This window comes from Macaca nemestrina, chromosome 15, assembly GCF_043159975.1.
Source record: "Macaca nemestrina isolate mMacNem1 chromosome 15, mMacNem.hap1, whole genome shotgun sequence".
Classification (NCBI taxonomy): domain Eukaryota; kingdom Metazoa; phylum Chordata; class Mammalia; order Primates; family Cercopithecidae; genus Macaca; species Macaca nemestrina.
Window position 1 is genome coordinate 86,242,729 of NC_092139.1, and position 22,773 is coordinate 86,265,501.

The window sequence follows — 22,773 nt, forward strand, 5'->3', positions numbered from 1 at the left end:
AGACGGGGAGCCACGGGTCACCTGGAGTCTCCCATAGCCCTGTCCACATCCCACAGGCCAGACACAGCCACAATGAGACTGGACCGTGCCTTGCAGCTTGGATGGCTTGGTGCTATACACACCGGGAGGGTCTTTGATGACAAGTACCGGGCCCACCGCACCCGTCTCTGTCTCTCTTTATCATTGCCCCTATTTCTGTCTTTGCCTGGGTCTCTGCCCCCAGCCCCATCCTGTGGAATGACCACTGAGCCACTGGCCCATTCGGAAAGTACATCCCCCACCTGGAGCCCCTCTGTTCCCCCCAGGCAGCCCCAGTACACAGCCTGGGGGGGTGGGTCCTGAGGCAGCAGGCACCCCTCCCTCCTGCACCACTCCCGCCCCCGATATGGCCACAGCTGGGCGGCATCAGGGCCCGCAGGCCAGTGGCAGTCAGTCCTTCACTTAAAAATGTGTTTGTGATTTCGGCGGCGAGGCAGATAACGGTGACGAATGGCCCGCCCGCCCCCCAGGGCCCTCAGCCCATCTGGTTTGACTTTGGCCTGTCGGAGGTGCCCTTGGGCCTCACCCCTGCCCTCTGGCAGTGCCCTCTGAGTGAGGCACCCTCAACCTTTGCACACTCTGGTCCCTTTGCTGGAAACGGCTCTCCCGTCCACCCGTCTGTCCCCCCATCATGGGATCCCCTGGCTATGCCCATAGGAGCCACGCCTGCAGCACTCAGGGTGGCAGGCCCTGGGCAGTGCTCGGGTTTGCAGGGTGGTGGGAAGGCACAGGCCCAGCAGGGAGGGGGCATACTTTGCCTGGGGCCTGCATCCCCTCTGTCCAGTAGGGAATAGTGAGTGCCCACCTGAGGCCAGAGGGGCCGAGGCTAAGGTGATGGAGTGGGCCAGGACCGAGAGAGGTGGCCCGGTGGCCGGGGCAGGGCCTAGCCCTGTGAGACAGCCCATGTGGTCATTGTCAGCAGGAATTTCTGACAGGCTCGGGACCCTCCCGACCATCGATTATCCAAGCAGGAGGAGTGGCTTCCGGGTCCGGCCATGGGCTCAGCTGGGAGGTCATTGAGGTCAAACCTGAGTGCCCCTCCTCCTCCAGTCTCCCCTTCTACTCCCTTGGGGCTCCCCAGGTGGGCTGAGGTGCCTGGAAGGTTACTCTGTGCCACTGGGCCCTTGCTCCTGCCCAGTTTGAATCCTGGCCGGCTACCACAGGGAGTGGTCAGGGGTCCACTAGGGACTGGGGCTCGTGCATTCCTTAGCACAACTTCCCCATCAACCCCTGCATGCCCAGGTCATAGACAGGAGTCAGACCTGGCCCTCAGAGAGGAGATAAGGAGAGGTGGGGGTGCTTCGAGGTCCCTTGGCCCATCTCAGGGGTTGAGAAGGGGCTTGTGTAGAGGGAGGGCATTCAGGCTGGATGGAAGAGGCAGCCCTCCATGGGGATCTGGGGTCGCCTCTAGGAGAGACACTGCTCCGTTCCCCACTGCACCCTCCAGGCCCACTCCTGCCCTGTAGCGAGGACAGCTGTAGGGGGTGGGGAGGGGCGGCGCCATGTCAGGACCCCCACTCCCTCCCCAAAAGCAGGAAAATCCCTCTCCCTTAGTATCACATTGTTGAGAATTAACTTTGTTGAAATAAAAATTGGTCGTGGTATTAACTCGGCCTCGAGGATTTTCTCTGGGATCCCGGAGGCCGCAGAGGGGTCAGACGCCCATTCCCAGGGCCAGCCGCTGGCTCGGGTTTCGGGGGCTCCAGCGACCTCAGATCCTTGGGACACGGTGCCTGGTTCTTTGGGGTTGAGGGAGCCATCCCAGTCCTACCTTCTACAACCCTGGACACGAAGGGGAACGGCCCAGACAGTGTGGGTCTTAGGCATCCATCCGTGCCCCTCCCCCATGTCTCCGTGTCACTTGCAGCCACGGCTATTGAGCCACAAGATGCCCCTGCCACTCCTCAGGGGTCGGCCATGGCCTTGGTTTCTCCACATGTAAAATGGGAGATTCACCCCAGCACAGGGTGTGGGGGGCCCTGGGCACAGATAGGCAGCCAGATGGTCAGACATCCCAGAATCCTGGGGTGGGCACGGGTAGGGAGAGACCCACCCAGGTCTCTCCAGAGGGCACCAGGTGGCCACACAGGCACTCTTGGCCTCAGCACAGCCTTGCTGGCCACAGAAAGAAGTTAGCAACCCCAACTGTCTGCCAGCAGGGTGCGGGCACCTGCTCCCAAGGAAGCAAGCAGAGAGCCCACGTGTGCTGCCGAGAAGGTTCAGCAGCCCCCAAACGACATGATTCCACACAGACAGATCCGTGTGAAACTGCTCCGAGAATTGCTGGGGTCCTGCCCCCTCACATGGTCCCTGCTGGACAGGGGGCACGAGCGCTGCCAGTTCCCACGACCCCACTCTGGAGTGGGTATTCCTGCAGGGAAAGTGCCCATGAACACAAGCACGAGGGACAGAGTTGGGGCCTCTTGAGGTCCTGTGGGTGGCTGGTCCTGCGTCCCGGTAGCCAGGGGACAGGCGAGAACTCCCAGCCAGTGGTCCCCTGGAAGCTTCCTCTGCCCACATCCCAGGCAGTGTGTTTTCGGGGGTGGGGTGCAGCCTGGGAACGGGCTGGTTCGGGGGCCTGGGAACGGAGGCAGGGGCCCCTGGCGGGGGATGCACCAGTGGGCCCAGCTGTTGCTGCCCGGCTCCAATTCCCACTCTGCATCGGGGCCTGTCCCTGGGGCCGAGGCCGGTGGTCTGCCTGGGAGGGAGTGAGGGGGCGTGGGGCCATATCTTCCTCCAGTCAGTGGTCCCTGGGCAGCAGAGGTAGGACAGATCCGCCTTTGAGCTGAGTGGCAGAGCCCGCAAGCAGGGAGTGCTCTCCTGTCTCCCCAAATCCCATGTGCAACAGGTCCCAAAGCCTGCTCTGAGCATTGGAATCACCCCGAGGCCCAACCCCCTCACCCAACACCCAAGCCCACCTCCTCCCTGGGCCTGTGTTGGTGGACCAGGGCCTCCCTTATACACCGTGAGCCTGGCCCCAGTCCACGACCTCCAGGCCTCTGCTGTGGCTGCTCCTCCTATCAAGGGAGCCTTTGCACCAGGGCCATCCTAAAACTCGTATTTAACCTTCAAGACCCCATGCAAGTGTCCTGCCCCAGGACCCCTCCCCAAATATTGGGCCCTACACCCAGCTGGTGTCATTCTCTTTATAAGACTCCTGATGCCCCTCATCTGGCACAAGGCCGGACACCAGAGTTGGGGTGCACACTTCCGCCCCCAGGAGCAAAAGGCTCACTCTTCAAGGAGGCCTCCTTCCCAATGCCTCAGTTTCCCCATCTGAACTGTCCTTGGCTGACAGTATCCATGGTCCTGTGGCAGCAAGTCTGAGCTCTGGGTGAGAACCAAGGCCACTGGGGCCTGGCCACCACCTGTCCAATGTTCTGAGCAGGGCGAAGGGACCCCGAAGAGGCCAGGCCAACTGGGGGCTCCTCCGAAGCAGGAGAGTGGGTGCCCAGCCAGCCACCCCACAAACATTTGGCTCGCTTCAGCTGAGGCCGAGGGCTGGCAGAGCTGCTGGCGGGGTGGGGGCCAGAGTGGGATTCTTCTTACTCCTAAAATCCCTCCCGCCTGCCCAGCGGGCCCCGAGGGAAGCCCCGTGATGCGGGAACCTGATATTTTAAGACTTAAAGCAAATGTTTCTGGAGCCCGAGCTGGGCCTCGGCGCCCGCCCGGGCCTTGTGGGGGCAGGGCCAGCAGGGAGGAGAGGACCCCTCCCCTGAACCAATCCTGCCCCTCCCTGGACTGCAGTTTCTGGTGACAGGAGGCGGGGGCAAGGCTGGAACCCCTTGGGCACCTTGAGGTTCCCGAAACCTGAGGGTGGGGGCCCCGGTGTTGGCTCTCCGCTCTGCTTGTCCCTCTCTTGGCTGCCAGCACCTGAGGAGGCCCAATGGGAGCCCAGAACCCCTCTAGGGCTGGCTTTGCCTGACCCAGAGCCCAGGGATACTCCCTTTCCCACCACTAGCAGGGTGGGTGTGTCCAGGTGCTGCTTTTGAGCCACTGGCAGGAGCCTCCTGGAGCTCAGAGCTGACACCAGAAGCTTCCTGTCTGGGAGGACAGGAGATCTGGGACCCACTGGCGATGTCTGCCTGGGGTGCTGCAGGCTTCCTGTGCTTGGAACCGCAACAGATAGGATCTCGCTCTGTCACCCAGGCTGGAGAGCAGTGGCACAATCACAGCTCACTGCCGCCTTGAACCACTGGGCTCAAGGGATCCTCCTACCTCAGCCTCCTGAGTGACCGGGACCACAGACACACACCACCATGCCTGGCTAATTTATTTTTTATATTCTGTAGGCAGGATCTTGCGATGTTGCCCAGGTTGGTCTCAAACTCCTGGCCTCAGGTGATCCTCCCTCCTCAGCTTCCCAGAGTGCTGGGATTACAGGCGTGAGCCATGGCACCCGGCCATGATAGGGTTTCTTTCTCTATATATAGAAAGGACTTCCCATCACCTGGACCACAGAGCAGCCTGACGCTCAGCTGAGGCTGAGTGAAGCTGGCCTGGGCTCAGGGGCATGAGTTCCAGGCTCCAGGACCCACACTGGGACTCAGTGGTGCCATCCTCCTTCTGGGAACCTCCTGGGGGCCCTTGAGGGCTGGAGCATCACAAGTGGAGGGGTGACTAGGTCGGAGACAGCAGAGTAGGGAGGCAAGGGCTCTGTTGGGCAGTGAGGAATTAAGGCCTTAGGAATGAAGGCCTTATCTCTAACAAATGTTTCAGAGGCAGGGCCAGCCGGGCCCAGCTGGGAATGTGGGGGTGTAGGGGAGAGATGTTCTCCAGGTTCTCCCAGGACAGGCCATCCTAAGGACCCCACTAGCCAGCCCAGCCTTCCAAACACTCGGCACCAAGGCCCTGGTCTGCACTCAGCTGGTGGGGCTGGGCTGAGCTCCCGCCCACCAGCTGACAAGCCTCCTCTGGACCATCTCTGCCATTTTACAGATGGGGAAACCAAGGGCCAGGGTGGCAACAGTGCTTCCAGAGAGCCTACAGCTGGCCTGGCTGTGTGGACTCTTCCTCACCACCCCCTGAGGCCCTCCTGCCTCAGTCTGGAGGAGGGATGGAGCTCTGGCCAGCTGTTCGGGTTCGGGCAGACCTGAGCGTGAGTCCAGCTTGGCCATGTCCCGCCTCCAGGCACTGTCCGCTCTCCTGGAGCCCTGGCTGTCCCATGGGGCCTTGGAGGGTGTCACCACCTGACTTTGGTCTGCTCTTCACTGGTCCTACTGCCCTGGTGGACTCCTGTGCACCCTTGAAACCCACTGGAAACCTGCCTAAATCGTGAGCCCAGGAATGCTCCCCACTTCCTAACTCCAGCTCAGGCACTCAGCAGCCCTCCCCTGATGGGGGAATTCCTTGTCCATTGCCCCCAGGAAACCCACCAGCCCCCGCCTCAGGGAGTCCTAGGCCTGGCCCTGCCACTCACCTCTCTGGACAGTCTTGGATTCATGCTGTGAGGACAGACACATGACGTCACGCCGACTCAGTTTCCCCAGCTCTGAAATGGAGATGGTAAATGTTGGGCAGGTGTTGAGCCCGGGTGTCCTGAGCTGCCCAGAGGAAGGGCAGCTGGTAGGAGAGCTAGGGGTGGTACCTACCCTGGGCCTCTGCAGCCCCACTTCCCACTTTAGGGGCCCAGATGCCATCCACAGACCCTTGGTCTAGCCTCTCACCAGGCCCGGAAGCCAGGCTGCTGCTGTGGGTAGACTCCTGCCAGGCTGTGGGGCCTGGGGAAATGTGCCCAGCGGGGACTGAAGCCAGGTTGCCTGGGGAACCAGTGCTCCCAGGGGGCCTACTGCTGCTTCCAAGGCCCCATGACACCCCTGCCCACAGCTCCACCCAAGCCCCCATTGCTTTCACTCAGCATTTTCTTTCATCCTTTGGGCCTCAGTTTCCCCACATGTGTCTTGGGAAATGACAGATGGCAGATTTGGAGGCAAGGAAAGGAGAGGGTATCCAGGCACTTAGTTAGGATTAAGTGGAGAGAAGAGGTGGTCAGTGGAACATGGGGGGCCAGAGTGGGGAGGAAGGCCGCAAGACCCCCGTCTGTCACCTCCAGAGGCAGAGTGAGGTTAGGGCCAGGACGCCACCGTGTGAGTGGAGGCTCCCTGTGCCTGGGGCCTGAGTGCTGGCCACCACCTGCTGTCTGTCCTCTCCAGTCCACACTGACCCTCAACCCCTGTCCCAGGCTCTGGCTCCCCACCTGTCAAGTGAGGTCCTTTTGAGCCCACGGCACTGGGGTGGCCTGAGTGGAGTCCCTGCCCCCTCCCAGCCTTAGGCAGCATCCCAGGCACACAGAGCCCACTTCCTAGGCCTCTCTGAGGAAGGTCAATGGCCGAGAACTAAGGCTATGGATTACCAGAAACCTGTCCCATCCTCAACCCCAGACCCTCTGACCACAGAATCTCCCGTGGGGCCCCTCCCAGGCCTGTGACCCGGCCAGAGGCTGGAGGTAGACAGGCTCAAAACCAGGCCCCCTCCTCGAAGTCCGTGGAAGCCCGTGCGATGTCCCCCAGCACCCCAGGATGGAGCTCACCCACCTTTCCACAAGCAAGGGCAGGCGAGGGCAGGAGGTGGCAGTGAGGCCAGGCCCAGGAATGACCTCGCACTAGGCCCAGCCCCTACCCACAGCCCCCCTCTGCCCATCCCCAGCCCCCAGGCCCAGCTTGGGCGTCCAGGCTCCAAACCAGAAAAACTAGACAGAGAGCAAACAAGCCCACGCTGCAGGCTCATATGTCTAGTGGACCAGGGTGGGCAGGGCCTTGGAGCTGGGGTTCTGCCCCGGCAGGGCCCTGAGGGTCAGGCCAGGAGTGATAGGCCCATCCAACCCTGAGTTCAAGGCCTGTCCCACCAGGCACCCCACGATGGCCCTGTGCATCCCTCAGTGGAGGGGGATTTCCACCCACCAGCCTGCAAAGTGAGCACCGCCATGCCAGCTGCCCCGACGCCACAGGCTGCCTCTGGGGAGTGGGCTTGTCATCACTAGGGGTGTGCAAGTGGTGCCAGAAGGCACGGCAGGCTGGCCGGGTAGGACGAATTCCCCAAGGTTCTGTCCAGAGTCCCTGGACCCAAGACTCCCTTCTGGAGCCTAAGGCTCTGGAATTCTGTCCCCTGAGATGGTGACGTGTTTCACAGTGGGCACAGTGGTGGGCACATCATAGGGGCTGGACAAACACCTGCTTATTCAATCAGCACACACCTCAGTGGGGTCCAGGGGCGGCTGGGTGCCTCAACCTCGTCGCCCTTCACCCTCCCCTCCTCCAGCCCTCCCCATTCCCTCTCTAAGGGTCAGGCCAAGCACTGCAGCCGGCAGTGCCTCACACAGGCCTCTCCTCCCCAGCAGTCGCTCTTCCTGCCTCAGGACCCTTGCAGGGGCCACCGCTGGAACCTGGGAAGGGTCCATCTCTCCCGGGTCTGCTTGGTATTTTCCAGTGTATTTGCAGATTCTTAGCATGACATTTCCTCTCGGCAGAAAGGATAGGGAGAGAAGGCTATGCTTTAGGGTGATGGCAGCATGGCCAGCTGGTCAGAACCATGAACAAGGGTGGCTGGCAGAGGGATGTGACATTGGGTGCCCAAACAGGCCAGGGGACCTGGGGCCTAGGATGCCACCTGAGAGGCTGGGGAGGGCAGCTGAGGATGGGAGGGGGCAGGGACTCCACCTAGGCCAGCCACCTGCTGTTCTCGCAGCCCTGGGCCCAGTGATGTGAGGCTCAAGGGGGCCTCACCTGACGGTCAGTTGGGGAGCTAGAGGCAGGGACAGGAGTTGAGGGCCAGAGGGGACTCCAGAGGACACTGGATTAAGCGCCATCAGCTGGGCTAGTTGAAGAGAGTTTTGTAAGTTTTTTTTTTGTTTTTTTTTTGTTTTTTTTTTTGTGGGAGGGGTGGGGCAAGGACCAGCATGCAGAGCAAGATGGGGCCTGAGGGTGGAGGCGACGGAAGAGCCCTGCCGGGACAAGGGACAGAGGGACATCGGTTAGTGTTGCACCCATGCACAAGGGCTCAGTCACGCTGCCAGTGGTGGACTGGCCGCCCTTCCTGGGGCCTGGCAGCACATTCAGTCGTGGGCACAGGCAAGGGCAGGGGCCAGGGCTGCCTCGAGCAGGGCAGGCCGGGCACCCAGCTGTCCTGTGAGGACACACTGCCCCACCCTCAGACCGTGCCACTGGACACTCACATGACCCAAGTCTGGCTGCTCGCTCACCGGCACCCCTGCCAATCATGCTGACCTTCTTCCCACTAGCACCTGCTGGGAACTGACAGAGGTCTCTATTCCCGGCCAGGCGCCTGCTCAGGTTATATTTAGGCCACAGGGGTGGGAGCTGAGCCTCTGACCCCCTCCAGGCCCAAGCAGGGGCAGCTGGGCTGACTCCGTGGGTTGCTCACTGCCTGCAGGGCCCCTCCCTCCAGGACTTGTCCTCTCATCCATTGGCCATGTGCTGGCTGGGAGGCACGGGCGCTGGCCATGCTTCATACGGGAAACAGGCTGGTCCTGGCTTTGAGTTCCTGGCCTCAGGATGATGGGACTGATGGCACCAGAAACTCTAGGGAGGCCAGCACAAGGGGACAGGTTGGGTGGGGGGCTGGCGGGAGGCCCAGCCCAGCTTTTCAGCTCCAGAGGCTCAGACGTGCCATGAGGTCATTCCCTCCTGGGAACTCCCAGAGCCCTGCCCGAGGGGATGCTGAGCCCCAGGCCCTTCCTGCCCAGCCGGGGCTGGAGCCCTCTTCCCTCCTGCTGCCCAGGCAGGATGTTTCCAGGGAGGAAATGGCTCCTGGGAGGCCACCCCACCCCCGCTGGAGTCTAGGGCCACTTCCTGCCCTGCATGGGCCTTGGTTCTGCCCCCAGTCTGCCAGCCTGGGCTAGACCCCAGACTTCCTGTCCCTACGGCATGGAGAGGCCGAGGTGTCTCTCTCGGCCTCACCTAGCCTGGGAGGCACAGTCGGAACCTCCTGGACCCCAGGACCTGAGAACCTCCCCCTGGGGCCCCACTTCTGTTGTCCTACAACCCTGGTCAGAGGGAGGCACAACCCGCTCTGCCCCCATGCCCAGCCTTCCCCAGCGCCACAGAGCCTCCTTCAGATAGGTTCCACTTGGGCACCACCTGCTGCCCCACCGCCCATCTCCATGAGGCCTGCGGGCCTGAGCCATCCCCAGCCCACCCCCGGAAGCTGAATGACTGCATCAAAGCACGCTTTTGGCTACAGCTCTGCAGGGCTGGCCTTGGACCAGCGGGCTAGCCTGGATCCGATGGGCCCTCCTAGCCGAGGTCATTACCCGGCTCCGTGGGCAGCCCCATCCCCAGGGGAGGCCACTTGGCTCAGTCCTCACCCACCCTATTCAATGGGGCTTCCTGCCGACCCCAGATCTGGGTGAGTGTCCTGGTCACTGCCCCCTCGACCACCACCCCCTGCAGCAGGAAACACGTAGCTTGGGGGTTGTGTGGGGCTTCAGCACTGGGATTGGAGAGGCTGACAGCAGGGCTGGGGGCTCTGGGCGGAAGTGGGGCCTCAGCCCACTCAGAGGTCCAGGAAGCGGGGGTCTCAGAAGCTTCCTCTTGGCCAGACGAGCCGGAGGGTCAGAGGCCTGGCCGCAGCTGCCCCTTCCTCTTCGGCCAGCCAGCCGCTGGGTGGCCCGTGCTGCAGCAGGCCTCAGACTGGGGAGCTGGGTGTCCTTCAACCCCCACAGGTGGCCAGCATCAGGACCGGAAGCCTCTGAATTGGCCCGGTCTAGAGGTATGGGCAGCTGTGGGGGCCACTGGGCAGGTGTAGCAGAGCTCAAGACATGCAGCAAGGGCCACCTCAGCCTGGGCCTGTGTTCCCTTCAGTCAAACCTCCCCCCAGCCTTGGCTCGCCCATCTCTCCAGTGAGGTGACAATCTCGGGCCCGGCCAGACAGAGACGCTGACCAGGACAGAGGACCCTGGGGCCTTCTAAGGCCACTGCCATGTGGGCCAGGTCCTGTCAGACCCCCCAGTCCTCAGCCTCTGACCAATTTCTGTTCATGCCCTGGCCCTCCACTGTGCCCACCCAACCCCACCGGAACTCAGAGACCCAGCCCCCACAAGGTCTTTTCTTCACAGCCAGGACCAGGCCCCCAGACCTGGTACTCCCTCAGTCCTGCAGACACACCTCCCAGGGAAGAAGCCCAGACCCAGCCCAGCCTGCGTGGGCCCTGCTGGGGGGCCTGGGCCATGGAGGTCCCCAGCCCCATGTTTCAGGGGACTGCAGCCCAGTCAGCCCAGACTGCAGAGGTGTGAGGAGGGGGCTCTTGCCCTTGGCAACTAGCAGGAGCCGAGGAGGTGCCTGGGAGACCCTATCCTCACAGATGCTGCCATCCTGGCACATCCCCACCTGCAGCGGGGACCTGGACACCTCATGGCACCAGTGGGAGCTGAAGGCTCCAGGGACTGATGTGCTGGGCCTCAGTCCCCATGGGTCCCCGCCACGGGAGTGTCTCAGAGTGGGATGAGGAGTCTGTGTCCGTGCCTGGGCCGAGGCCTGGACGGGCCCCACCCCCGGCCCACACATGATGGGCGGTCGTCCGTCAGCACAGCCAGCCCCTCTGGCCATCCATCACCAGCCAGCGGCCACAGGAGGAATGGCCTGTTTGTTTTGCCAGCTCCATGTCGCTCCCTGGGGCGGGGGCTGGAGGAAATGGCCATTTTCTGCCTGGGCGGGCGGGTGGACAGCAGGGGCGGGCAGGGCACCAGGGGTAGGGATGTGGCAGGACCCTGGCTCATCCCGGCCCTGCATAGATGCCCACAGCCTTGCCCTGTTCTGTGCCTCAGTCTCCCCTCTGGCATCAGGGTGAGTGACACTGTGATTTTCTGACTCTTCCCATAGCAGCTCTCTCCAGCTGGGTCACTCACCCCTGCCCCTTGCCACTGGGTAGGGTGGGCTCAGGTGTCAGCTGCCACCAGGTGGGGGGTCCCCCTATCTGAAATCCAAGATGCTTGATGCTGGCTGTTCTTATAAACCATGGGGGGGAGGCTCTGGGGCTAGGTCCAGGCCATAGGCCAACTCTTGATTGGGGTTGGGGTGGGGGCTGTCAGGAGGTCTGAAAGGGCCTGGGCACCGATTTGGAGACTTCCAGTCTTAAGATCAGAGCAGGGGACAGTTGGGGCCAAATTAAACAGGTAGTAGCACGTGTAGAACGAAAGGGGGTGACATCCTGTACCAAGAGGCTGGTGTCCAGACCCCGGGACAGTGTCCTCAGCACCTGCACAATGACCCTCGCTGCGTCCAGGATATGATGTAGAGGTGTGCGTATATGTGTGTATAGGTATACATGGCACGTATAATTTGCTGACACCACGCTAGGGGCTCTACAATCATTTTATCACTTCTCACCACACCTACAAGGCTCCAGGGAGTCAAACTGGGATATGTCTTTTACCACTGCAGCCTCAGACCTCTGCCCTGGTCCTTGATCCAGAACACAGTCACCCCACACTCCCCTGATCCTGGGCTAGCAAGGAGGGTTGTGGAGGAGGCAAGCAAGCTCCACAGTCTGCAGCACTGAGGCCGGGGCAGAGACACTGAGTGTCTGAAGGCACCTCCATCCCCAGGAAGCAAAGCCAGATACCCAATTCTGCAGTCAGAAAAAAGCCCTTTAAATTCCATCCCTGCAGCCCCGTGTCCCACCACCCTCAGGGGAGAAGGGTCGCCTCACTCTCCCGGGGGCACTGTGTTTGCTTACCTTCCAGGCAGCTCTGATGTCGCATAGCTCTTTTGCATTTAGGAACAGTGACTTCCTTCCCAAAATTTCTTCCCTTAGACCTGGGCTGCTTCCTCTGACCCTGCACAGCCCCGCAGACGTTTGCAGGGTATCAACCTATTTTATCTCCCTAACCTAAAGCATATTCTGTCCTGAATTAAGACTCTGGCTGGTTGTAGCCAACTTTAGGAAAGAACTTAATTACAAAAATTCACTCGAAGTGTGGGAGTGACTAAGACTTATCATGTCTTGAATGTGCAGAGACGGCTGGGAGGGGGGTTAGTGACATTGAGGCCACATGAGGGACTCTCCTGAACACCAAGTTGAAGGGCTCTGGAGTTGGGAGGCTAGTGAACTAGTCCCACCAGTGCAGGGCTGACGGCCTTGTGTCCAGAGACCCCCAAGCCCAGCCTGTTCCTTGAGCCCAGGGCTGCCGTGCATCTGCCCAGCCTCTAGCTCACGAGGGCTGGCTTAGCGGGATTCACGTGCCACCCCCTCGGTGACATCTGAGACCATGCACGTCTTGGTTGCGCCTTGTTGCTCCCTGCTGCTCTACACATGTGACCGGCTGGTCTTTTTGGGGGTTACCTTCCCTGGCCCCCAAAGCCCTGGTGACCCTGAGCCTCACCCAGAGGGAACAATGACACAACAGCAAATGCCCTGGGGCGAGTACCACCCTGACAGCCCCAAGGAACAGACATAATCAGCAGAGTGCAGGGCCCAGCAGGTGCAAGGGGAGCAGGCTGGCTTATCTGGAGGTGGGGACAGGGCACAGGGCTGGGAGGGAGGGGACAGGTGGCCAAGGGCTCTGTCAACATGGGAGCCACATGGGGGTGCGGATGGGCACTGCAGGGAGGGGCCCTGGTCATGGGGTCCACAGGAGAGCCAAGCCGGCCCAGAGGATCCAGGGATGGCCCAGGTGCTCCTGCCCCACCTGTTCCAGGCCAGCTCTGTCGTGGGGACTGCGTTGGCTTCTCCAGGCTGGGACCTCCACTGCAGTGGGTACCTTGGACACTCAGACCAACCCCAGGGCCTGGGAGTTCCTGGCGAAGCCCGAGACAGCCCAGTGCCCGTCCACACCCCCACCCAGGATGGGGTGGCCGCTGGGTCACTTAGTCCTGGCAAACATGCTGGATGGAGAAGCTGGACTGGCTTTAGGGCACCGGTGAAAGCTCACATCCATCTGTCTGTCCACCCAGCACAGCTGGTGCCAATCTCCCACTTAGCAGGATGGGGCAGCCGGCACCTCCATACTGCGCATGCCCCTCCCGTCTCCCAGGACGTCCACACTGGAGCCACATGTGTCCTGGACCCATACCCCCCGCACTGTCCCTCTGTTCCCTGAGCTGGGCTGGTAGGGAAAGCTGAGGGGTCCAGGGATGGCCAGGGTCTCCTCCCTCCCCACTGCACCCCCAGCCCCATTGACATTACCTCAGAGCAGACAACAGCTTAGTGGGGACCCAAGTGAGGGGGCATCAGTGGCCCAGGCCCTGCCCAGTCACTCAGGCAGTTAAGAGAGCAGGAAGGGCCCAGATGACACCCCCACAGACACATGCCAGCCCCTCCTGGCGACAGAAATCATCCCAGTAAAGGCAGATGAGGCCAAGCGAAAAGGGGTGGGTGGAAGAACCAGCTCTGAGTCTCAGCCCACAGACACTCATCGGCCCGGTAGGCAGGGGTTCCTGGCGGCCTCAGGCTGTCAGGCCCGGCCCCCTCCCGCAGCTGTCTCCAGCTCCCACCTCCCCCGCCCACCCCCCAGGACTCCTATTTCACTGAGGAGATTAAGACCACCTGGCGAGAACCCCTCCCACCCCTCCCCTCTCCCCAACCCTCCCTCCTAACCCTTGAGGTGCCCTCCTGGCCCCGGCCCGCCTCTCCCACCCCCACGTTCCTCCACAGCAGCCTCCACGCCCTGCCCTGCCCTGCCACGGGCCTGAGGATGTCACCACCCGCTGTGATGGCCACCTCGGGTCACCTCCCCTCAGCCCATACCCTGGCCTAGCCCCCACCCTGAGCCTCCAGTCCCTCCAATTCTCACCCTCCACGTCCCCCAGCCCTGCATCGGTACAGGCATCGTCACCAGCCACGGCAGTGGATCCCGTCCACCTCCCACCCGGCCACTCCAGACCCAAATTCAGCACTGACTGCAGCCTCCTGCCATCCTTGCTGGGTCTCAGGAGGGAACCAGGGCAGCCAGGTGCTCTCTGGGACTGTAGGCTCTGAGCCCGGTCCCTGCTCAGGTCCAGCAGCCAGTGGGCCAGGGGGTGCTCAGCTGAGGCCCCCCACTCCATCCAGCCTGCCGTGGGGCAGCCGGCCTGGCCTGATGCTGGCTCAGACAGACCCATGAGGAATCTGAGCTCTGAAAACCGCAGCTCTGAGCTTGCCTGTTTGTTTGCTTTTGAGAAATTCCAACCTGGTTCAGCAGAGCCTTGGAGGAGGGAAGGGATTTGTCAGGGCTGGGGTGGGGCTGGGGCAGGCATACGGATGTGGGGAAACCAAGGCTGAATCTGGGCATATGGACCCAGTGGGGAAGCCAGAGGAGGGTGCCTAACTGGGCCTCCTGGGGGGTCCAGCTTGGATGCCCCCTCCCCAAATCTCATGCCAGGCCTGGAGGCTCCACAGGGGCTATGGAGGCAACAGCCCCCCTACTCACAGTGCTGGGAGGACCTGCGGGGCTGGGAGGGGCCCAAGGAGGCCCTGCAGCAACAATGGTGACATCAACAGGGGAGCTGCAATTGAGGGCCCACATGGGATGGCTCCATCCACCCATGGGGCCTGCAGCATTCTCCCCACTTCTCAGACAACATCGCTAAGGCTTGTAGAGGCCAGGGCGTGTTCCCAGACACAGAGCCCTGAAGGGTGAGTCTCGCTCCTGGACCCAGCTCCTGAGACTGGGTGACATCACCACCCTGGCTCCTCCCTGCGCAGAAGGGTCCAGAGTACAGGGGTCCTGCCGAAGGAGTCCTGTTCTCCTTTGAAATGAAATATTCCCAGCCTTCTCACCAGCTCCTTCCCCTGGGTAGGTGGGAGACCAGACAGGGTTGGCAGCCCCCAGCCCTGCATTGCCACCCCTACCAGGGAAAGTTGCCTGTGCTCCCAACTTCTCCAGGCCCCGATCCCCCTCTGCCTGTGGGCTTGGGGATCCTCCACAGGTCTCAGCAAAGGAGTTCCCATGCTAGAGCCTCGCCCACTGGGGACACTCCCCAAAGCCTGCCCCAGCCTGGGCAGCCCACCTGCCTTTGGCCCCAGGTCTGTGAGGGCTCCTCAGGTCAGCCCCCACAGGCACAGGGGGAGATACGAGCAGGGTCTGCCCAGAGCAGTGGGCAGCGAGGCTCGAATGCAGCCTGGGTCCCTAGCAGGGACAATCCAACAGCCTTGGGGACTCGGCCAGGGAGCAGAGTGGACAGAGAGGCACAGCGTGTGGGGCCAGTCCTCCCCTGCACTGAGATGGGATTTCCACACAGTCTCTCCCAGCAGTCACCCAGCAGTCACTGTCACAGTGACAGTATGGACCCCTTGAATCAATTGAGCATTTAATGAAAACTGCAAGTGTGATATATTTGATTACTTTAAATGCTTAGAGCATCTTTAAAGAGAGATACGACATATCCAATGTTTATGGGGGCATGGCCTCGTTAGGACCCATTAACAAAGGTGCTGAGGTCACCGGCTTAGCTGTCATTCCTCATTGCCTCTGGCCTTGTCCCCAGAGCCTTCCTTCTCAGAGCTTCCCGGGGCTCATTCACCACCAAGCAGGATTCAGGGTTGGGGTCTGAGCATGGAAAGTGGCCTCCCAGGGAGTTCCACCCAGAAGGTTCCCTGTAGAGCGATCTTGTCTTGAGAGTCTTTTCCAGTATCAATGTCCAAGGAAGCAGCCTGGCCTGTCAGACACCATCATCGAGTACATCCCCTTCACGAACGACCCAGCAGGAGAGGCCTGAAATATTGCACTCCTCCTTCCTCACGCAGCAGCAAGCTTCCACAGTGCTTCACCCAACTCAAGTCAACCCAAGGCGCATGTGAGCATCATCATTATTACAGAAGGGTTACAGCGGTCACTGTGAGGGACAAGCCTGCACATGTGTGTGCCTGTAGGTATGTCTGCTACACATGCCGGTGCGTGCACACTCTCCCACACTGGTGTCTGTGTTGGTGTTTGCTACGTGCACGTGTGTGTCCATGCTCACGTGTGTCTGTGTATGTACAGAGGTGCATGCATGCCCGTGCTCACGTTTGTGTACATGGAGAGTGCCCATGCTCACGTGTCTGCAGGTGTACAGTGTGCGTGTGTGCGTCCGGGCCCAGTCCATGTGTCTGCATGCAGTGTGCCTGTGTGTGCCCATGCTCACTTCTGTGTGTCCGTTGTGTGCATGTGGACACATGTACCCACGGTCAAATATTGATATGCTCACATGTGTAGGCATATGTGCCCACACTCCCATGTATGTGTGCCTGAGTAGGAACATGGTGTGAACACACACATGCACTCATGCCCATGCTCGTGAGTGTGTGTGCACGTGGTGGTGTGGGTCCTTGAACATGGGCAAGTGGGAGCTATTGTCCAGTCAGGGTTACTTGCTGCCCAGAGGAACTGGAGGGGCGTGTCTGCACGTGTCCATCTTCTGGCCACTCACCCTCAGCCAACACTCCTCCAGGGTCTTTTGGGACAAGTCCCTTCCCCTGGCAAGTGTGGCTCCCCCTGCTGGGGCCACAGAGGGGAAGGGGGCTAGCAGGGACTGGTTCCTCAGCTAGCCCCCCAGGCTGAGATCCAGCCACCTCAGCAGCCTGCATACAGGTCATCCAGGGTCTCAGAACCTCACCTCTGCCTAGCTGCACCTGGGGTGGAGGGGCTAGTGTGGCCAGGAGATGGACAGACAGATGGACAGCCAGCTCCCCATGTGGCTAGGTCCTCCCACCAAGTGGGCAGCTAAATCAACAGCCTCAGAAATTGGAGAGGGGTCCAGGGCTGGGCTGTCCATCAGTCTGTCTGTTTGTTTGTTTGTTCTGGAGTTGTGGGAACTTCCAGTCTGCAGGGAGTCCTGGTGCCTGGCGAGGTCGGGGGACAGAGGGTGCCATCACCCATCCGGCCCAGCCATCCCTCTCATCATCTCCCCACATCTGTCCTCCTGGGAACTTGGCCCAGAACACTGCACCCATAATTGCAGGGGGACAGCTAGGCCTGGTGACAGGAGGTTGGGGGTCAGCTGTATGCGGCTGGCTGTGCAGACCCTGACCTGTCCCCTCCCAGCTGGGAGGAGGCTAGTGTCACAGGGCTGTGTGCCTCCCTGTCCAGTCTTCTCTCCACCCGTTACCCCCTCCTATGTCTGCCTCTCTTAGGGTCTCGCTGTTCTCTTTGTCCATCCTGTAATTATTTGTCCCCTAGGGTCCAGGCACTAGGACTCTGAAGTGGATCAGACCCTGCTCTGGGACCAGGGAGCAGGTGGCGTTGGGGCCTAGGAAGAGTCCCAGGGAATGCCCTTTGCGGGGTGAGAGGGCCACATCTCCTATCATCCTGTCCAGTGTCCTCCCAGCCACAAGGTGTGCACACCAGGCTGTGTCTAACTCCCAGGCCTTTGCCAGCTATGTGGTCAGCTGCCTGACCAGGCTCACAGGGACACCGCCTCGAAGCCCTGGGCCCCTTCCTGGGAACCTGGCTGCAGGCCTGGAGCTCCTGGGCAGGGTTCCTGTCTGCTGTCTGGCACACCCCGCAGAGCTTGGAACCAGCCACAGTAACCCACCACCCTAGCAGTTTGAGTAAAGGCCCAATGCCAAGGACACGTGGGGATGGGCTTGGTGGGGACGGGCTTGGTGGGGACTTCCATGTCAGGAGGCGGGCACTAGGGAGGAGAGGAGCCCAGGGAGGGCAAGGTCAAGGAGCAGTGGGACCACCTAAGCCACAGGTTGGGGAGGACTCCCATGGAGACCCCAGGCTGGGTAACAGGAACAGCATCCTCCCTCATCGTAGGCAGTGTCTGCGGTGGCACAGGAGATCTGGCAGTGGACCCAAACGTGCCCTGCCCTGGCAGGCAGGGTAGGAAACTGCTTCTGTCTCCAGCCCTCCCTGGACTCCCTGGAGGCAGACCTGGCCCCCATTCTGGCTCTGGCTTGGGCCACTCCACTCCAGGAGTCCCCACAGCCCCCCAGTTCTAACTCAGCACCCTCCCCAGGGGCTGTAAGCCCACTGCCTATGCACTGGGGCAGACAGCACTCCTGCCAGTGCCTCCGCATGCAGGACTGAATGTCCGACCCCGGTTTTGATGCAGACCGCCGAGCCCGTGCCTGCTCCCGCTCCTGCTCCTGCTCCTCCCCCGCTATCCCTGCCCGAGGTTCTTCTCCCCACTCCGCGGCTCCGAGGCTGGGATGTGACTAAGGATCCGCGGCCACAGGTCAGCGGCCCCGTGGGCAACCCTGGCATGTGGCCCCACCAGCCTGCCTCCCAGGTTTGGGGTCTTGGCTCGTCCACGCCCACTAGGGTCACCCGCAGTGTCGCGTTTGCCAGTGTTGTGGGCCAAGCACTTTCGTGGGATAGAGGGACGATTGGGGAGCGCCAAGGCTGCTGTGTTGGCGCCTGTGGCAGAGGGCTGGGAGTCAAGAGGTGGGAGTGGAGCCGGGAGGAGAGGGCAGAGCCTCTGGGCGCGCGGGCCTGTCCCGGCTCCGGCGAAGTTTGGGCCCCCAGCTGCCTGCCCTTCTCTGGGGCCCTGGGGCAGAGCGACTGATGGCGGCAGGGAGGATGGTGAGGGCAGCTCCTGGCGGTGGGCTTTCCTCGAGACCCCCGAGGCGGTGTCCAAGCAGGCGCTGTAAGCAATTCCAGGCGGTCCATCCTGAAACGAATTAGCAGGGTCAAGTAAAGCCCGGCTCCTCAGTGCTTCCCTTTGCACGGTGGGGGTTGCGGGGGAGCCGGATTCTGCTCTCTCCATACTCTGAGGCCTAGAGGAGGAGTCCCCAGCGGACTTCGAACCTCCGACCGGTCCCTTCTTTGTGTATATTTGCCCCAAGTGGTCTGGGACCAATGCTGGGAGCGCAACTTGCCTGGGAAACCCAGCTCAGCCCAAAGATCCTGGTATACTGTCTGCCCACCAGGGACGCACGGGGGCTGCAGGAGGGTGTGCGGCAACCCAGCCGCACTCAGAATTCTGAGCGGTGGGGAGGTACTGTGCCTTTATGGACAGGAGGTGGGGAAGGGGGTCCTGCTGGGTGGGCCTGACGGAGCCTGTCTGGAGGCTCCCCTGAGGGAGCCACGTGTGCCCAGGGGAGGCGGAACTGGGCGGACAGATGGGCGGCCACAATTCTCCAGAGGCAGCCTACCTGCGCTGGGGAAAACACTTCTGGAATTAGGGCTTGCTTCACCCACAAGTACGAAGACGGGGGTGGGGGGCCAGTCTCAGCACACTAGACTCCCTTGGGGCAGCGCTGAGGTGCAGCCCAGACAGCAAAGGCCGCCGCGTATCCTGGGTCGCATCCATCCCTCCAGCCTCCTGCACTCAGCCAAACCTCTGCTCCCCACCCCTTACCTACCCCCCGCGACTGGAAGCCAAGCTTCGGTTTTCCGGGCTGTAAAATGGTATCATAGCTCCCACCTCGCACCCTGCTCTGGGAGAAATGGGGGTCTTGTCTTCACTGTTCATGGCATGCAGAGCAGACGTCTCAGCCCAGGCCCTAGCCTTGCATCGAGCCCCGAGGAATCAGACCCGGCGACCCTCACCCGCGCCTCACCTTCCTGATCCACGCAAGGGAGCTCCCAGTCAGGCCTCCTATCGCGCGGCAGTGGAGGTGCGGCCGGCAGGGGGAGCGAGGAGGAAGGGAACCGCGGCCGGGCCAGGTGAGGGTGGAACACTTGCCGCGGGCCGTGCCGAGGCGCTGAGTTCGCGCGCGAAACCCGCATGTGCGGGGCTAGGGCCACCCGACCGGTGCTCTCCCTCCGGGCTGCGGGAGGGCACGGCGGGTGGGGTGGTGGCAGGTGAAGAGGGAGGATGGGTGGCGGGGCCGCGGAGCGCAGCGGGGTGGTGCCCTAGGCGGGAGGGAGTATCGGAGGAGCCCTATCTCGCTGGGCGGTGGAGGCGGCGGCTCCAGCTGGAGGCTCAGACGGCCTCGCGCTTCGAGGGCTTCCGGGCCCCTTTAGCCGAGGGCTCCCGAGGGTCCCAGCGTTGAGCAGCGGTGTCTGGGGGTCCGAAATCGAGCGAGTGAGTATAGGCAGCCGGCGGGGCAGGGTCGGCGACGGAGCTGGGCTGGGTGGAGCCCCTCACCTCTTCCCGTCGCCCTTCTGGTTGACCAGGGTTTCCTCCACCCTGACGGCCTCTTCTTTGCTGTGTGGCGCTGGCCGCCCCCGCCTGCCTTCAGGTCCTGCTCAGGCACTAAGGGGTTAATGGGGGCTGGAAGGACTCTGCTCCTCCCTACATACCTCAGGCGCAGAGGTCTGGGGACCTCTAGACCGATCCTTGAGGGGCTGACCCAGAGTCTCCAGGAGGCCCCAGGGTTTTTCACTTTCACTTCTCCGTCCTCAGTGTTCGCCTCACCCACAGGCCCCACATCTGGCCACTGCCCTGAGGTGTGTGCAGATGTGCACAGCACACAAGCTTGGGCACACCCACAGGCTGGGGCACATGCAGGAGTCCCACCCCCATACCCCCACCGACCAACCCAGGCCTCTCTGGGTGCAGACCGCCAACATAGGCATGTCTCCTGCAACACTACCAAATCTGTGGCCACCAGCATCCTTCCCACCTGCCTCCAGCAAGACTGTCGCTTCCCGCAGGAGCGGCTCCTAGGGGCAATGACTGGTCCTGCTCAGAGAAGAGGGAAAGGGGCCTGGAACCAACTGGTCCATCCCCACACAGCACTCCTCACTGGACCCGTCCCTGGGTCCCCTCAGTGACACTGAGAGACACAAGTCATTGTCACTGTCATGGCCCAGAATGACTACTCAGGGCAAGAGAAATGCACTGGGGACAGCTTCCCTTTTCTGACATGGCCCACAAAGCTCCAGCTGCAGGTGGCAGGGGCTGCGAGGGGCAGGACCTGGGGCACCCCATACAGGCAGTGACACACACCACATCCCAGACAGGCAGCACTATTCATATACTCACCCGCTGTGGCCCTGGACTCACATGCATTCCTGGACCTCAGTCCCAGGGCCAGCCTCCCTACTGGCACCCAGTCCCCCAGCCCCAGTTACCGGGCCTTCCCAGTTCCCAGCCAGCATCCTCTGCAGCCCAGGGTCTGAGGCCCTGAGATCCTAAAAAATCTGGGAGAGGCTGCCTGCCTCTCACTTGCATCCCAAGCACACGAAAGTGAAGGCTACACTTGATGAGGTTGTATACAGACAGGCCTTGCAAACCGTGGCCCTGACCACCAGCACTAGCTCCAGCAAGGCACAGAGATTCCAGGGTTGACACCCAGCTGGAGAGACCCTGGACAGGAAAGCCATGGGTGCGCTGAACTGGTCAGAGGAGACCCCGGATACAGTAGGTGGGGGAATGCACAGGCCAAGTCAGGCCTTGGCGTATGGGATGCCTGGGCCTAGAAACCAGGCTGAGGGGCGGGCCTTGGCCTCACTCTGCCCAGCCTGGTCGCGCCACAGAGCTTCTCCCGGAAGGCAGGCTGGCTGCTGGGTGCCGAGGGGCAGCATCAGATCCAGTGGCCTGAAGTTCTCCAACATGTCCTCGTGTCCTCGGCTCCCTCGGCTGGCCAGGCCCCGCCCCCGGCCCTCCCTGCACCCGGCCGGTGCGCAGGGAGGTCGGAGGAGCGGGCACTGCCCACCCTCCGGATGTATAAGCGTCCTGGCCAGAGGCGGGCGGTGCGCGCAAGTGCGCGTGACGCTTGGGCTCCTGGGCTGCGCAGCCTGGGCAGCGTCCCTCCGCTGGGGTCTCCAGCGACGATAGTGAGCCAACTTCAGGGGGCTGTTGGGCATTTACTGGGTTGGGTCCTATCCTGTTGCGCCGAGGAACAGAGGACGCTGTGGCCCTGGGGCTCCTGCCAGTGGCCGGTGTGAGAGCCCAAGCTGCCCTCTCCTCACCCAGGTGCAGGGGCAGCCAGGGAGGAGGTGGAGGCGGGAGGGGCCAAGGGCAGGGGCAGGGCTGGGCCCCAGCAGCCACTGGGTGCTTCATGGGTGCCCTGCCACCTCGGGCTAGGGCTGGGTGCTGCTGGTATAGACACCTCTCCTCGGGGGGCTGTAGAAGCTGATGGTGGCTTCGCTGTACAGAGGAAAGCCGTGCCTTTGCAGGAGCAACGGGATGTTCAAGGGGCGTTGGTCATGGAGGTCCCTGGGAACGGACGAAAGGGGCAGGGAGCTTGGAAAGCAGGAGGGCCCTGTACTTCCAGGGTGCTCCACCCGTTTGGGCCCCTCCGCTGCTACCAACCCCAAGTGGGGGGCCCATGACGCCATAATCCTCTGGGCCAAGGGCCCCGGGCTGTGAGTGGCACCACAGGCCCCCGCCCCCGGGCTTCGTGGGCTGGGCTGGGCGCGGTGAGGCTGGGCACACGCAGTGGAAGGCGGCGCCGGCCAGGCCGCCGGGCGCCTATGGACGCGCGGAGCCCGCTGTCTCCCCGGGCCAGTGCGTTCAGCATCGCCTCTCTCGTTGCAGCCCAGGCAGCGGAGCGCACCGCCCACCAGGGCTCGGGGTCCTCCGACCGGGTGAAGCTTCGCTGGCTGCCAGGGTCCCCGACCGGGATGCACTTCAGCACGGTCACCAGAGACATGGAAGGTGAGCCTCTAGGCCGTGTCTACACTGGCCCGCCCGCCAGATCCCCTGCCTCAGCTGCTATGGGGCCCGCGTGAAGAGTAGGTGGAGGATGCTCTTGGTAGGGTGGGCTCCAGGCTTCTGGCTGCGGCTCTGGGGCAGAGAGGAAGAGCTAGCATCCCGCCCAAAGCCTGTCCCCTCACCAGCCTGGGGGCCCAGCTTTGGAGATGGGCACGCAGGTAAACACAGGCCCGGAAGAGGGCAAGTGAGGCTGGGAAGAAGAGCAGAGGTGGCCGTGAGCTTGGAGAGAGGGGAGGAAAGTTAGTAAGAGAGGAGAGTGCAGAAGAGT

General features: G+C 62.1%; 1 long non-coding RNA gene across 1 annotated transcript; it reads right to left on the minus strand.

Annotated features, from left to right (window-relative positions):
* Positions 1-15,269: 15,269 nt before the first annotated feature.
* On the minus strand, positions 15,270-22,013 carry LOC139358663 (uncharacterized). The gene is made up of 3 exons (XR_011613887.1): positions 19,992-22,013; positions 19,462-19,906; positions 15,270-18,569 (listed from the first exon to the last, which is right to left on the minus strand). It is a non-coding gene; the product is annotated as an uncharacterized lncRNA (long non-coding RNA).
* Between the last annotated feature and the right edge of the window lie 760 nt (positions 22,014-22,773).